The sequence below is a fragment of the Onychomys torridus genome, chromosome 10 (genome assembly GCF_903995425.1).
Source record: "Onychomys torridus chromosome 10, mOncTor1.1, whole genome shotgun sequence".
In the NCBI taxonomy this organism is placed as follows: domain Eukaryota; kingdom Metazoa; phylum Chordata; class Mammalia; order Rodentia; family Cricetidae; genus Onychomys; species Onychomys torridus.
Genome location: NC_050452.1, coordinates 28,862,365 through 28,879,937, shown reverse-complemented (window position 1 = coordinate 28,879,937; position 17,573 = coordinate 28,862,365). Strand labels below are relative to the sequence as shown.

Genomic DNA, 17,573 nt, shown 5'->3' with positions numbered 1-17,573 from the left:
TCAGATTCTATTCTATAACTTCTATAATGAGACACAGATGGTTGTGAGCCACCATGTGGGTGCTGGGAATCCAAACTGGGTGTCTCTAAAAGAGTACTAGTGATCTTAACTGCTTAGTCACCTCTAAACTCCTTCTACTTCTTTTTCCTACCTAATTGCCCCAGGCTAGAACCAACACCAAGAATCTTCCAAACCTCTAGCTCAATAGATGCAGCAAAAACTATTTTGTTTTGTTCCTAATCTTAGAGAGAACCATGTAATCTTTCACACTTAAAATATGTGATGTTATTTGTATTTTGTAAATGCCCTTTATCAAGCTGAACAAGTTCCATTCCAATCCTAGTTTGGCTGGGTGATGGTAGCACATGCCTTTAATCCCAGCACTTGGGAGGCAGAGGCAGGTGGCTCTCAGATTCAAGGCCAGCCTGGTCTATGGAGTGAGTTCCAGGACAGCCAGGGCTATACAGTGAAACCCTATCTCAAACAACAACAAAAATCCTACCTTATTCAATGCTTTTATTATAAAAAGATGTAGATTATTATCTAATTCTGTGTCTATGTCTATTTTTACAACTTTATTCTACTAAAGTCCTCAAAACCTGAACTGACAGGAAAACATACTGCCATTATAATGAGCAAGTATGTAGTGGGAAAATGGGAGAGAAAGAGAAGCGGAATGGTTCAAGTGCTTGGAAAAGGGACTATCTGAAATGAAGGGGTAAGATATAGGCTGATGTGGGAGGCCTTCTTATCACCTTGGGCCATGGTGACATCCGGTCCCTGGATGCTTCCCAAGGGCCATGTCTGGGTCCGTAGTCCTACCACAGGCAGGGTCTGTGTGGCCATTCATGGCCCATGTTGCCACCAAAGGCCACAATAATGCCCAATGTCTGGGCTGCCACCTGTTGTTATAGGGATTTTGTCTGTGTTGTGATCTGATGTCCAATGGAATCAGGTGATGTTTTGAGAGGTGGGTTTCACTTTCAGCTGGCCAGAATGGATCAGGAATTCCATGGTAGACTGAAGAGAAGGGAAAGAGAGGCCCTCAGAGGAGGAAGAGGCAGAGCCATATGGTTGTGTATCGTTTTCGAGCCAGGAGGTGTACAGTGGTGATGTGTCATGGTCACTTGCGGTTCTCTCAGGTTTATATATAACCTTAATATTTATTCCAAGTTTTACTTTTTAATAAATGATAGAAGAAATCACAATATCTGGTGGCCACATGGGGCATTATCAAACCACGCCAAGGCAGTGTGACTCTACCACATCACTACTAGAGCAGAAAGCTTAGTCTCCCTTCCTCCAGCCACTCCCTACCTGCTTTCCTGCATTTGGGGGTTTCCACTGCAGTTCTTCTACAACAGCCTTCAGCTGCTGCCTGCCCCTGGTCCCAAAACACCGCTGGGGTTAGCTGCCTCACCAGGCCTGGGCTGTCACTTGCCACCAGGCTGCCCTCCCAGGCACAAACCCCTGGCACCTCACAACTCATCCCTGTGTCCACCACTCCCCTCCCAGGCCAAGCACCAGGGCAGAAGGTAGTCCAGCTGCCTGGCCCCACTGGTCACTGCCACCACCACTGCTGCCTGGGCCAGAGCTCATTTGTACTAGCTTCCAGGTGCTGAGCCAGAACTGTTGGATTCTCTTGCACTTGGATCTGTCAGAAACAGTTCCCTACCCGCCTTGGTGCTGGGACTGCTCCCCTGCTGGTTGTCACTACATCTGGTTACCCTTACACAACCCCACCCTTCCAGCATCTGGATCTGCACTGGTAAGACACTTAGCAATTTTAAAACTTCGAACTAGGCTATTAAATTAATTAACTGAAAAATTAATTATTTTTATAAAGGTGTAAGGACAATCTTAAAATCTTTCCCATGTTAAGAATCGGACATATCACAATGCAGGGAATTAAGACCCTGTTTACTGCTACTATGGATGGGTGCAAATAAAAAAGATAAATGAGGAGATAAACAACTTAGCTGGGATCAACATAATGTCAGTCATAATTATTATCAGATTGGTAATTCATGATTTAGTCTTAAAACATTGTTTGATAACTGTGCCAAATAGAATTTTACTGATAAGATACAAACCTTAAAAAAACTTACAATTCATAAGATACAAGCCTTAGAAAAGGTTACTACTGATAATATACAAGCCTTAGAAATACTAATGAGGGCTGGAGAGATGGCTCAGAGGTTAAGAACACAGGCTCTTCTTCCAGAGGTCCTGAGTTCAATTCCCAGCAACTACATGGTGGCTCACACCCATCTGTAATAAGGTGCCCTCTTCTGGTGTGCAGAAATACATGCAAACAGAACATTGTATACATAATAATAAATAAATAAATCTTTAAAAAAAAAAAAGAAATACTAATAAAAATTAAAAAAACTTGACTGATAAAATACAAGCCTTACAAATACTTACTACTGAAAAAGATAAAAATTTGACTGATAAAATACAAGCCTTACAAGTATTTACTAATGAAAATAATAAAAATTTGACTGCTTACTAATGAAAATAATAAAAACTTGACTGATAAGATACAAGCCTTGGAAAACTTACTAATAAAAATATTCATTCACAGACAGAGCAGAATCTATTACATCATTACATTATGAAACTGAAGAGGAGCATCCCAAGGTTATCAGAAAAAAACAACTTTAATTTATCTAGTCACCATATAGGAACCACTAAATGGCAGGCATCTCCTATGGAAGAGCTTACTGGACTCATGTCAAAATGTTAGATTTGAGGAGATTTAAGGAAGCAAAAGCACTCACCTTTTGTGAGGCAGATGTTAAATTCATGGGCAACTAGTAACACAATTATTCTACAAGACTGGAAAGATTTGGTTACAGCAATACTGAAAGCTGGTCCTCAGTTACAATGGGAGACATGGTGGAGAGAGGAAGCTAGGGTCATAGAACAATGAAGGGCTAGAGGTATTGAAATTTCCCAGGATCAGCTCCTCAGTGAAGGTAATTATGCTGACTTGCAAAGACAATCTATATATAATGAACATACCTTGGCTCTATGCCATACAACAGCTTTGAATACTTGAGACAGGGTTGAGGAATCAGGAAAGAGGACAAAGTCATTTACTAAAATTATACAAGGCCCAAAAGAAGCCTTTATTTAGGGCTGGAGAGATAGCTCAGCAGTTAGGAGCACTGGCTGCTCTTCTAGAGGTCCTGAGTTCAATTCCCAGAAACCATATGGTGGCTCACAACCATCTATAATGAGATCTGGTGCCCTCTTCTGGCATGCAGGCAGAACACTGTATATATAATAAACAAATAAATATTTTTTAAAAAAAGAAGCCTTCAATTTTTTTTTTTTACAAAAATTGACTTCAGCTATAAATAAAATATCAGATGCAGAATTTAGACTAATAAATTAATTGAAACTTTTGCTTTTGAAAATGCTAATTCATGCTGGGCGGCGGTGGCACACGCTTTGAATCCCAGCACTCAGGAGGCAGAGCCAGGCAGATCTCTGTGAGTTCAAGGCCAGCCAGGGCTACAGAGTGAGATCCAGGAAAGGCGCAAAGCTACACAGAGAAACCCTGTCTCGAAGAAAAACCAAAAAAAAGAAAGAGAGAGAAAGAGAGAGAGGGAGGGAGGGAGGGAGGGAGGAAGGAAGGAAGGAAGGAAGGAAGGAAGGAAGGAAATGCTAATTCACAATGCAAAAGGGTAATCAGGACTTTAAAGGCAGTAAGTATCAGCACCTATACACTAATGGACTTGATATACAGTTGATATTGAATCTCATACTCATGATGATACTTGGATAGCAGAGGTGATTTCCAAAAACTTTAAGAAAAATCAAAATGGCAGATGTTTTAATTGTGGCTCTTGTAGGCCCCATGTCAAATTTGGTTCAATCATTCCTTGTCAGCATAGGGGAAACTCCTCCACACAGCAATTAAAGGACCTAATGCCTGTTGTTAAAAAACCATACTGCTCTGGATGACAAAACAGCTTTAGTAGATACAACAAAATTTTCAGGAGAGACCATAAAACAAGTATTTTGGAAAACTTCTATAAATGACCAAAGACCAAAGCTAAAAATATGGGTAAATGGCATTGTAACTAGAAGGTTTGGATGACACAGGCATGGATATAACAATAATTTGGCCAAAACCTTGACATTCAGATTGGCCTCTTCAGGAGGTAAATGTTCAGCTTCTTGGGATTGGAACTTTATCTCAGGTAAAACAAAGTTCAAGATGGGTTGAATGCATAGGGCAAGAAGGACAAATAAGAAAATTAAAACCTAATGTGACTAGCATAACAATGAATTTATGGGGATGTGATTTATTATAGCAAATGGAAAATATAGATCAATATTCCTCTGATCTCAAAAGCAAACCATCAAGTAGAGAATTCTTCTGAGGGAAATATTAGAAGTTATTCACAAGAGCGGTCACAGACTGTTCAGGCTGTACATAAGCAGGTCACAACAGCTTGTAAACATTCAAAGGTACCAACAGCCCTACCTTTAAAATGGTTAACTGACAAACCTGTCTGGGTGGAACAATGGCCTCTGACATCAGAAAAATTACAGGCATTAGAACAGCTGGTACAGGAGCAGCTAAATGCTCAACATATTAAAGAACTGAAAAGTCCTTGGAATTCTCCTATATTTGTCATTAAAAGGAAACCTGGGGGTTGAGGATTTAGCTCAGTGGTAGAATGCTTGCCTAGTGGGTTCGGTCCTCAGCTCGGGGGGTGGGGGGGTGGGGGGGGAGGAATCTGGAAAATGGAGAATGTTAACAGATTTGAGAGCCATAAATAAAGTAATTCAACCAATGGGCCCTTTACAGCCTGGAATTCCCTTGCCTTCTCTATTATCTAAAGGATGGTCTACTATAGTGATTGATTTAAAAGACTGCTTTTTTACTCTACCTTTACAAGAACAGGATAAAGAAATATTTGCCTTCATAGTACCTACTTACAGTAATTTCCCAGGTCATTAAAAGATATCAGTGAAAAGTTCTCCCACAAGAGATGTTAAACAGCTCCACCTTGTGTCAATATTTTGTATAATAGCCACTGGAAATAGTTTGTAAATAGTTTCCTCAATTTTATAATTTAGCATTAAATGGATGATATCATATTAGCTGATTCAAACACAGATACCTTAGGAAAAATGTTAAAAGAAAATATTGCCTTGCTGGGGATTACAAATTGCTCCTGAAAAAAATACAAAGATGAGATTCTATTAATTACCTAAGATATAAGATAGGTTTACAAAAAATTCAACCACAAATGGTACAAATCAGGAGAGATCAATTGTGAACTCTAAATGATTTTCAAAAATCACTGTGATCTCCAATTAACTACAATTAACTGGCTATGGTCCACAATTGAATTAACAACTTAAGAACTAAGTAATTTATTTCAAACCTTATAAGCTGATAAGGACTTAAATAGTCTAGGAAAATTATCAGCTAAGGCTGAGAGAGAATTGGCTCTGGTATTAAAAAAAAAATTACAGAGCCGGGCGGTGGTGGCGCACGCCTGTAATCCCAGCACTCGGGAGGCAGAGGCAGGTGGATCTCTGTGAGTTCGAGGCCAGCCTGGTCTACAAAGTGAGCTCCAGGACAGCCTCCAAAGCTACAGAGAAACTCTGTCTCGAAAAAAAAACAAAAACAAAACAAGACAAAACAAAAAAAATTACAGGATGCACATGTGGATCACTTGGATCCAGAGCTTGACTGTACCCTAGTCATTCTACCTTCTACTCATTCTCCTACAAAAATTCTTTTTTTTTTTTTTTTTTTTTTTGGAGCCTTGGGCTTGCTAGGCAAGTGCTCTACCACTGAGCTAAATCCCCAACCTCTCCTACAAAAATTCTTATGCAGAAAGAAGATAGTATTTTGTAGTTAGAGTTTTCCTGCCTGGCCCAGTCAGGACAAATCTCTCTTACCCACCAGTCCCACAGTCGCTCAGACCCAACCAAGAAAGCACACAGAAACTTACATTGTTTACAAACTGTATGGCTGTGGCAGGCTTCTTGTTATCTACTTTTTCTATCTTTAATTAACCCGTTTCTGTTAGTCTATACTTTGCCACATGGCCTGTGGCTTACCGGTGTCTTTACATGTTGCTTCTCATGGTAGTGGCGGCAGTGTATCTCCCTCTACCTTCCTGTTCCCAGAATTCTCTTCTCTCTTGTCCCGCCTATACTTCCTGCCTGGCCACTGGCCAATCAGAACTTTATTTACACAGAGCGATATCCACAGCAGTATTTTAGAATGGATTTTTTTTGTTTTGTTTTGCCACACAGAGTAAAAAATTAAAGACCTATGAAGAAAAGGTTTCTGAATTGATTTTCAAAGGAAAATTGAGACTTCATCAAATAACAGGAATGGACCCAACAGAAATTGTAGTACCTTTTACTAATGTTAAAATTTCCTCATTAAGGGCAGAAAATGAACATTTACAAAGAGATTGCAGTAATTTTTTGGAAGAGATTAATAACAAATACCCTAAAGCAAGAGACTTCAATTTATAAAAAGAACCATTTGGTCCTTCCTCACATTGTGCAGGAACACCAATATCTGGAGCCTCTACATTCTATATTGATGCAAATAAATCAGGAAAGGCAGGTTATAAGTCAGGAAATTTAAGTAAAGTGGCTCAAAGTCCTTATGATTCCATTCAGAATTATATGCTATTCTTATAGTATTATTAGATTTTCCAGAATCTCTCAATAAAGCTACTGAATGTCAATATGCAAAAAGAGTTGTCTTATATATTAAAACCACTGAACTTATTCCCGATGATTCAGAATTAACTTTATTATTTATTCAATTTCAGGAAATAGAAATAAAAATCATCCCATATATAATACACATTGGAACCCATATAGGTCTACAAGCCCAAGGTAATTATGAAATTGTTCAGCTATTGGTAGGAAATGTGCTAGAAGCCTCAGAATTTCATAAGAAACACCATGTTAATAGCAAAGGTTTCAAGAAAGATTTTTCTATCATTTGGCAACAAGAAAGAAAATTTTAAGGAAATGTCCTACTTGTTCTCCATATAACCAAATTCCACTACCTGCAGGAAGTAATCCTGAGGGTACTCAAAGAAATGAAGTTTGGCCAATAGATGTGTTTCACTTTGAGGAGCTTGGAAAATTAAAGTATGTGTACCATACCACAGATATTTATTTAGGAATTTTTTTCAAGACAGAGTTTCTGTGTGTAGCAATCCTGGCTGTTCTGGAATTTGCTTTGTAGACCAGGCTGGCCTCAAACTCACTGAGATCCACCTTCCTCTGCCTCCCAAGTGCTGAGATTAAAAGTGTGTGACACCACCACCTGGCTCATATTTAGGATTTCTGAGTTCTGAAAAGGCAGATTCTGTAATCACACACTTATTAGAGGTTATAGCCATTAAGGGAATAGTTGTACAAATTAAAACTGACAATGCTCCAGCATATGTCTCTAGTAAAATAAAACAGCTTTTTTTTCATAACAACATAAAGCATACTACAGGTATACCACACAATGCTACAGGACAAGCAGTTACAGAAAGATCTAATGGCACATTAAAAGATATGTTTAATAAACAAGGAATTTAAAGAAGTAATAAAAGGAGTAATAAGGAGTAAATTAAAGGAGTAATAAAGACCCCTAGAGATAGATTGTACAATGCTTTATTAACTTTAAATTTTTTAAATGCTAATGAAAAAGGAACAATAGCTACAGAGAGATGTGGGATAATAGGAAAACAAAAAACAAACAAACAAAAATACCTCTGAACTAAATCAGCCTGTATACTTTAAAGATGTGTTGATGTCAGAATGGAAACCAGGATATGTCTTACACTGGCGAAGAGGTTTTGCTTTTGTTTCCACAGGAGAAAAAAAAAAAAAAAAACTATAGATACCACCAAAATTGATAGATTTGATTTGAACATGAGAGACCTCTTGATTAGGAGAGGCAATAGTTCATCAAATAGCATGGCAATTTAACCTGGCAAAAAGGAAAACTCCCCAAAGTTAAGGTAGGGGCAGGGTTTTATTTTTGTCTTTCCAGGAGAATAAAAGCATTCAACTAAGGAATCTGAAGACCTGTGGACAAATGAAGCATCTGAAAAAGGAAGAATCAGAAAAAAAAATGTCCCAAGAAAAGGAGTAAATTGGCCTAATTGTACAGCACACTTCCTACAGGATAAAATTTCATAAATCTTTCAAGATGTTTGTTTTTGCTGTTCTCTACAAACATGTTAAGACAGATGGTCTTTATGTAGTCTAATCTCAATAAAAAACTAAAGCTGGCTTTGGAGTTGGAGGGTGGCTCTCTCCTCTAAACCCAAGCACACTTAATAAAAGAAAACCCAAAGTCTCTGTCTCATGTCAGAAGAGCCACCTGATATGGTACAGAAGAAAACCAAAATCTAGGGACTATTATATTGTCACTAATCTCATATCCCTTGGATTTGACACTTTAAAACTTTTCTTAAGGTATAAATATTATCTCAAAATTTATGAGATCAATATATATGTATATTTAAACTTTCTGTTGTGATATTAATGGTCTTTTTTTTAAAGATTTATTTATTATGCATACAGAAGAGGGTGCCAGATCTCATTACAGATGGTTGTGAGCTACCATGTGGTTGCTGGGAATTGAACTCAGGACCTCTGGAAGAGCAGTTGGTGCTCTTAACCTCTGACCCATCTCTCCAGCCCAATATTAATGGTGTTATAGAGTATGAACTAATTCTAACCTTAGGCTTCATGTAGCTTCCCGTTTGTGATTTCAGGCTTGAGTCTGGAGTCTGAAGCAGGTACTGAGGAATTAAGCTTGTGTATCCTGGGTATATTTAATAGATTATGGTCCTTTCACCTATCTGAGATCTGCTGCATATGACATTTAAAATGTTAAAATTTTCACAGTGGACAATGAACATTCCTAACATTAACCTTTGAAGTCTCCAAAAGATGATGGGGCTCCACAATGATGAATCTACCTGGATTGTGGTAATGCCACTAAGCTGACTACAAACTGCTCAGGACAATTTCAAGACAGTTAAGATGGTACAGCCTCAAAAACTACTCTAGCCAGGACTTCAGATAGACTTGCATTGTTCCCTCACACCAAGATTGGACCACAGCTAGATTCCATAGAACTTGGCTATTATCTCCATTTTCTCAGGGTTCCCTAAACGTGCCAGAACCCCATATCAACAGAAAAGTCTAGAAAATACAATGCCCACATTACCAAGAGGCAGAATAGGTGGATTTTGGTCCTTTGATGGATAGTGAATGTTTGCCATTATTTAGGGGTGTTGGTCGCAAGTTGTTACTGGTCTTGGTCAAGGAAAAAAACTCTTCAAAGGAGGTTAGATTCAAGGGTCTTTTTCTAAAAAGAAAAAGGGGGATATAGGAATGATAGGAAAAAAGGGTAGATTATTAAATCTACTTTAATCCAAAAGCATTACTCTAAAAAATTTTACATTGGTATGGATTTTTATATATTGATACAAATTGTTTAAGTTATTTTGTTATATTGTATGCATGTTTCTACTCTTGTCTATGATATTTTTATATATATTTATACAAATTTAAGGTTATTTTTGTTATACCATATATATTTCTTTTTTTTTTTTTTTTTTTTTGAGCTGAGGATCGAACCCAGGGTCTTGCACTTGCTAGGTAAGCGCTCTACCACTGAGCTAAATCCCCAACCCATACCGTATATATTTCTATTTTTTTTTAAGGTTTTTACCTATGTAGCTCGCTTAATGTAATGTAGTTTTAGTCCTTGAAAAGCTAGGACTATTTAGGATAATAAAAAAATAGAGGTTAATAGTCACCCATAACTATCAAACTTATAGTCATGTTAGGTATGTTTTCAAGATCATATAGAGACATATTTTAGGATAGGTGATCTTCAAACACTTCAAAGACCTACAGAATGTGGCATTTTAAATGTTTTAATAACATAAGGTTTTTCTTGACAATGAGACACATCTGCTCCAGGCAGCACCATTCTACTTCAAAAAAGGATATTGGGCATTGAAGAATTTCTATATAGTTTACTTTCTTTCTGGCAAAAACTAGCCATTTGGGCAAGAAGTTGCCCTTGCCTCAACTGCTAACAGTATGCTGTCCAAATTGGACAAGCAAAACACCAACAAAAGCAACTACTTTGCCAAGACAGAGTAGAACAGTCCTTTAAATTTTTCTGCTCCTCAGAAATGTCTGTCAGATATTCTAAGCCTGTAGGCTGAAGTTGAATATGCCAGCATCGCAGAGGAACCTAGGGTGACTGTCCAGGCAGCCAGCTGTTTCTGTCATTTCTAATAATTTTGCAAGTTGCTTGCTCTGCACTTCTTGTTTACTCAGGTAATATATCCTTCTTAGGGTTTTTTTGTTTGTTTGTTTGTTTGTTTGTTTTGAGACATGGTTTCTCTGTAGCTTTGGAGGCTGTCCTGGAAATCGCTTTGTAGACCAGGCTGCCCTCGAACTCACAGAGATCCACCTGCCTCTGCCTCCCGAGTGCTGGGATTACAGGTGTGTGCCACCACCGCCCGGCCCTTCTTAGGTCTTTGATGGAGTTGAAGACTATATAGTTACAGTTATAGTGCTCCTTAATTATGAAAGAAAGTAAACTAGGTAGGAAACTTTGGACTCATAAGGAGAGGACACTAATAGAGTATTTTCTCTAAATTTGCCAAGTTCAAATGGACTGGACATTATAAATGTATTTACTTGATAATTGTTCTTGTATATAGTTTCATTTTGTTAAGGTTAATACCTTTCCTTTCTATTTAGATAAATCTGATAATCATTCTTACTTGTATATGGTTTTACTATGTTAAGAGTTAGAAGGAAATGTTAATGGAAATTTTGTCTGTGTTGTGGTCTGATGTTCGATGGAGTCAGGCAGGCATTGGTTTGAGAGGCAGGGTTCACATTCAGCTGGCCAGATGGATCATAGAGTTACCTGAAGGACTCAGAAGAGAAAGAGAGGCCCTCAGAGGAGGAAAGAGGCAGGGCTGTGTGGTTGTGCGGCCTTTCAAGCCAGGAAGTGGACAGTGGTAGTGTGTCATAGGCACTTGTGGTTCTCCCAGGTTTATTAATATATATCCCTGAGTTTCATTTTTTTAAGATTTATTTATTTATTATGTATACAGTGTACTATCTGTATGTTTGCTTGCATGCAAGATGAGGGCATCAGCTATAATTATAGATGGTTGTGAGCCATCATGTGATTGCTGGGAATTAAACTCAGGATCTCTGGAAAAGCAGTCAAGGCTTAACCTCTGAGCCATCTCTCCGGCCCTCGAGTTTTATTTTTTAATAAACAATAAAAGAAATCAAACCGTGTTGTAGTGGTGCATGCCTTTAAGTACTCGGGAGGCAGAAGCAGGCAGATCTCTGTGAGTTCAAGACCAGCCTGGTCTACAAAGGGAGTTCTAGGATAGCCAGTCTATGCAAAGAAACCCTGCCTCAAGAACAAGCCAAAAAAAAAAAAAAGAAAAGAAAGGAAAATACAATGACCAATGGCTATCTAGGTATTGAAGAGACATGCCACCACTGGAGGCATGCTGTCATCTAGGCCCAGACTGCTGCCAAGGGCCCATGTCTGGGTCATGACCCTGCAGCCAAGGTCTGAGTCGATGTCTGTGGCTCCTGTTGCAACTGAGGGCTGTGTGGTTTCCTGAAGTCTAATCAGTCACATGGGACCATATTGGTTCCCAGGAGCCATGCTGCACCCAGGGCCATACAGATCTAAGTAGCAGGTATGGCTATCCAGTGCCATGGTGACTTCTAGGCCAGGGCTGCAGCTGGGGGGCCATGTCTGGGTCAGTGACCCTACTGCAGCCAAGAGTCTGTGTTGATGTCTGTGGCTCCTGTTGCCATGAGAGCTATGTGGATTTCTGGTGTCTGGGCTGCAACCTGGGGCTGCATGCTGGTCTGGGTGGTCTGTGCCACCATCTGGGACCATGGTGACATCCAGACCCAGGTTGCTGCTGTGAGATAATTCTCTTATACACTGTAAAGATTTGTCACTTGAATTGGTTTAATAAAACACTGAATGGCCAGAAGCCAGGCAGGAAGTGTAGGCAGGGTGACCAAACTAAGAATGCTGGGAAGAGGAAGGGCGGAGTCAGGAGTCACCAGCCAGATGCAGAGGAAGCAAGATGAGAATGCTGCACTGAGAAAAGGTACCAAGCCACATGGCTAAACATAGATAAGAATTATGGGTTAATTTAAATATAAGAGTTAGTAATAAGCCTGAGCTACCCGCTGAGCATTTATAAGTAATATTAAGCCTCAGAGTCAATTATGTGAAAAGCGGCTGCTGGGTATTTGTGAACAGGTAGGCAAGAGAGAAACTTTCTACCTACAGGTTTCTGCCACCAAGGATGCTGCTGAGGACCATGTTGAAATCTGTGACCCATATTGCCACTGAGGGTTATGTAGATGCCCAGGGTCAGATCAGCCACCTGAGTCCATGTTGGTAGGCAAGAGCCATACTGCAGCCAGGGCCTTGTAGATCTGAGTGGTCTAAACTGCTTCCCGATGCCATTTTGATGTCCAGGCCAGAGCTGCCACCGAGGGACATGTCTAGGTCTGTGGTCCTGCTGTAGCTGGAGTCTGTGTTGATGTCTGTGGCCTGTGTCATCTCAGGGGGCCATAGGAATCATGCATGATGAAATCAGAGGGCTATGCTGAGCTGGTCCTGCCCTACACTGGTCCTGGGATAGCTGGCCCTGTCCCTTGCTGGACACTGTAACAAGAAAGATGGCCCCACCCCTCACCATGGGAATGGGAGAACTGACCCTGATGGCATGGGTATAGGGGAGCTGGCTCTGACCCTCATCTGAGGGAGGCAGCCCTAGTGACCTGGACTGACCAGCTCAACTACCACCCAACCAAGCCTTGGGTTGGCCAACTCTAACATCTACTCCCACCTAGGACCTGCTAGAGCTCATGAAGGGACTGGTCCTATGGAACAATAACCGGAGGATCTCCCTGACTGGGGAAACAGCAGGATATTCGAGAGGAGTTTTGATGAGGATCCAGTAATGATGGTGTACCAGAAACCAGAGGCCTTGAACCAGACCAATGACTCACTGCAATGAACATTTGCAAGTAAAGCTGATTAGACACACCATGGCTCCCAATGACACCAGGATGAATGAGGAAGTGTTAGAGAGGTGGGAAAGATGAAGGAGTGAAGAGGTTTTGTTGTTGTTTTTTGTTGTTTTCTTTTTTGTATATTTGTTTGTTTGTTTGTTTTATTGGGGGGCACTGCAGGGGTAGAAGGAAGATATACAGGGACTAGACTGGCTGGGCTGGGAGGTGGGTAAAACTGGGGTGCATGATGTGAAATTCCCAAAGATTCAATAAAAAAAAATTATGTTAGAAAAAAAAAAACTTTGGGCAGTGGTAGTGCACACCTTTAATCTCAGCACTCAGGGGACAGCGGCAGGAGGATCTCTGTGAGTCTGAGGCTACTAGCCTGGTCTACAGTGTGAGTTCCAGGACAGGATCCAAAGCTACACAGGAAAAACCCTGTCTCGGCAAAAGAAAAAGAAGAGAAAAGAAAATATATTACAGGTGGTGGTGGTGCACACCCTTAATCCCAGTACTCAGGAGGCAGAGGCAGGCAGATCTATGTGAGTTCCAGGACAGCCAGGGCTAAATAGAGAAACCTTGTCCCAAAAAAAAAAAGAAAGAAAGAAAGAAAGAAAGAAAGAAAGAAAGAAAGAAAGAAAGAAAGAAAAAAAATGGCTTAATTTATTATTTGGGAACCCTGAGTGACAGGATAATGAGCTCTCATTTTGATTAAGAGATAATGCCTTAAAAAGAATAAGGTGGAAGCCAGCAAAATGGTTCACTGAGAAAAGGTGCTTACTGCACATGACTAACAACCTGAGTTTGAACCCTGAACCCCACACAATGGTGGAAGGAGAGAACCAGCTCTAGAGTTGTCCTATGACCTCCATTATATGCCATGGCATATATGCCCTGGCCCATCCACACACACATCATGCACATACACACACATTGTGGACACACACAATAATAAATAATTTGAAAAAGCCCAGATGTGGTAACACATACCTTTAATTCCATCACTTGGGAGACAGAGGTAAATAGACCTCTGTGAGCTTGAGGACAGCCTAGTCTATATAGTTTCAGGCCAGCCCAGGCTACATAGTAAGACTCTCTCTCAAAAATAAAACAAACAAGCAAACAAAGGTGAAAGAGGGCTGGAGAGATGGGTCAGTGTTTAGGAGCACTGGCTGCTCTTCCAGAGGTCCTGTGTTCAATTCCCAGCACCCACATAGCAGCTCACAGTCATCTGTAATTCCAGTCCCATGGGATCTGATACCTTCTTCTAGCTTCAGTGGGGCACTGCACACAGATATAATATACATGCAGGCAATACTCATATACACATAAAAAATAAAATAAGGGGCTGTAGAGATTAACTCTTCAAGAACCCAAGTTTGGGTCCCAGAACCCTATGGCAACACATGTGCACTTACACTCAAGCACATACATACATGTACACATACCACACATATACATAAAAAAGAAAAAGGAAAAAAGGAAGTTCACAAACATCTTTCACCATATGCTGTAGTTTGAGTATCTCATCTCTCTAAAACTCATGTTGAGATTTAACTGGCATTTCAATGATATTGAGTTCTAGGATCTTTAAGAAATTTTTTGGTCATGAGTACAGAGCCCTCCTGTAAGGATTAATGTCCATCTAAAGCAGTGGTTCACAACCTTCCTAATGCTACAACCCCTTAATACAGTTCCTCATATTGTGGTAACCCCCAACCATAAAACTACTTTCGCTGATACTTCGTAAGTGTAATTTTGCTACTGTTATGAATCATAATGTAAAATAGCTGATATTTCCAATGATCTTAGACGACTCCTGTGAAAGAGTCATTTGATGGCCCACAGGTTGAGAACCACTGGTCTAGAGACTAGGCTTGCCCCTTCCTACATTCTCTTTTATTATCTTTAAACTTTGCATATTTTTTAAATTTATTTTTTGTTATTTTTTGAGTCAGGGTCTCAGGATGTAGTCCTGGCTGGCCTGGATAAAGCTCACTATGTAGACCAAGCTGGCCTCAAACTCACAGAGATCCACCTGCTTCTGCCTCTGAGTGCTGAGATTAAAGATATGCACCACCATGCCTGGCCCAAACCCTGTTAATCTTTATGGGGTATATTATAGTAATTCAATGCCTATATAGCAATGTGTATTCATCAAGCAGAGTAATAAGAATTTCTATCTCTATCATTTCTATCTATCATTATTGATGTAGCCTGAGAATTTCATACTCTTCTAGTTACTCTGAAACGTATCACGGTATTTCAACTAATAATTACCCTACTGTGCTAAAGGAGAGTCAGAATTAACTTTTTCCACTCTTTATTTTTGATTTCCCTCATTCAAATTTTTCCATCCCCATTTATCCCTATTTTCTACAAAGCTGACTTTTTAGTTTCACAAATCAGTCCCTATCCTTCTCCCATGTGATACCTCTATATGTTTTGATTCCTGGCATAAATATCTATTAGCTGTGCAAATTTGAATAACTTACGTAAGTATGATGTCCAATCCTATCACATAAAAATAGTAAGTACATCACCAGGTTGTTATGAGGGTAAAGTGATTTATTACAGTCATAAGGCTGAGAAGAGTAGTCACTAATGTTAGCTACCATAGTTATAGCTGTTCCCTTCTACTGCTACATTACAGGACCCTTCTCAGAACTGAGGGTGTGCTCATGCTCCCTCCCTCCTTCTCTCCCCCTGTGTGTGTGTGTGTGTGTGTGTGTGTGTGTGTGTGTGTGTGTGTATACACATATGTGTGTACAGATGTAAGCATCTATATATGCACATGTGGAGGTCAACACTGAGTATCATCCTATTTTTGTCTTATTTTTTGAGGCAGTGTCTCTTACTGAACTTGGAGCTTACTGACTAGCTAGACCAGCTGGTCATCAAGCCCCTAAGTTGCTCATATCTCCACTGCCCCAGCATTAAAATTACAGGTATGTATCAATGTTTTATATGAGTGCTAGTGATCTAGACTTGGGCTCTCATGCTTGTACAGTAAGCTCTTACCAATTAAGCCATCTCCCTAGTACTTTTAAATAGTCACAACAGAAGGCACAGTAAAGGAAGTTATTCATAGCATTATATGTATGTATGTATATATAAGTATACATACATAATTTCAGTTATAACAAGTTGGTTTTTTTGTTTGTTTGTTTTTCGAGACAGGGTTTCTCTGTAGCTTTGGAGCCTTTCCTGGACTAGTTCTGTAGACCAGGCTGGCCTCGACCTCACAGAGATCCACCTGCCTCTGCCTCCCAAGTGCTGGGATTGCGGGCATGCGCCCCTACCGCCTGGCATAACAAGTTTTAATAAATTGCTTTTGCTGAAAAACACTGGCTCATCTGGCTCTGGATTTACAAAGGACTTAAGGCTCACTTCACAACACCAGAGCAGAGACTAAGACAAGCCTCGTCCTTATTATAGTCTAAATCTTACTCTTACACCTTTAGATGAGTGTCGCTACCACCCCTCGTCCAAGAAGCCAATAAAGCAAATGGAGATCATCACAGAAACCACAACTGGACATGATGCTAAGATCAACAGATCATTGGGAGCCCAGTCTCAAAAGATATATCTATATTACTGCTCCTGCATCTACAGCTCAGAGAATATCACAAAAGAGGAGGCAGAAAGACTCTAAGAGCCAGAATACCAGGAAGTCTGCTGTGAAACAGTCTCTCCTAGATATGGTTGCATAAACAAGACCAGAAAAATGGCAATATTAACAAACATGTTAACTCACAACTGTCTGTAATTCCAGTCTCAGAAGACCTGGTGCCCTCTTCTATGCACATGTGGTGCACAGAGAAACATACAAGCAAAGCACACACTAACATTTTTAAAAAACAAAAACAAAACATCAGAAAACTAGAGAATCATTGTGATATGATAAAAAACACTAAGGAGAAATGTATAAGAAGAGTCCCCCATGGCTGGGCAGTGGTGGTGCACACCTTTAATCCCAGCACTTGGGAGGCAGAGCCAGGCAGATCTCTGTGAGGTCAAGGCGCACCTGGTCTACAGAGCAAGATCCAGGACGGGCACCAAAACTACACAGAGAAACCCTGTCTTGAAAAATCAAAAAGAGTCCCTGAGGTACACATTAAAACAGAAGGGATTTGGCCAAGCACAGCGGCACATGCCTTCAATTTCAATAGTCCTTGAGGTAGGTGAGTATCTGTGGGTCTGAGGCCAGTCTGTATGCAAAAAAGTTTCAGGCCAGCCAGTGCCGCATAGAGAGACCCTCCTGCCTGTGTGGATGTGGATGAATCTAACTAAAATAAAATAAAAATAAACAAAAAAATAAAATAAGTAAATGGATTTGTTTTTTAAGAAGGAATAAAAACTAAGGCTTATAAAAACTTAGGAAAAAATGTTAGCTCAAATTAGGCAAATAAAACAATTAAATTCTTTGAATCAATATTCTAAGAGGTTTATTATTTCTTCTT

At 39.9% G+C, this 17,573-nt stretch overlaps 1 protein-coding gene across 5 annotated transcripts in view; it reads right to left on the bottom strand.

The window, feature by feature from the left end:
- The window catches only part of Grk4 (G protein-coupled receptor kinase 4), a 107,857-nt gene that overhangs the window by 77,894 nt on the left and 12,390 nt on the right, over positions 1-17,573 (bottom strand). The gene's annotated exons all lie outside the window — the stretch shown is intronic.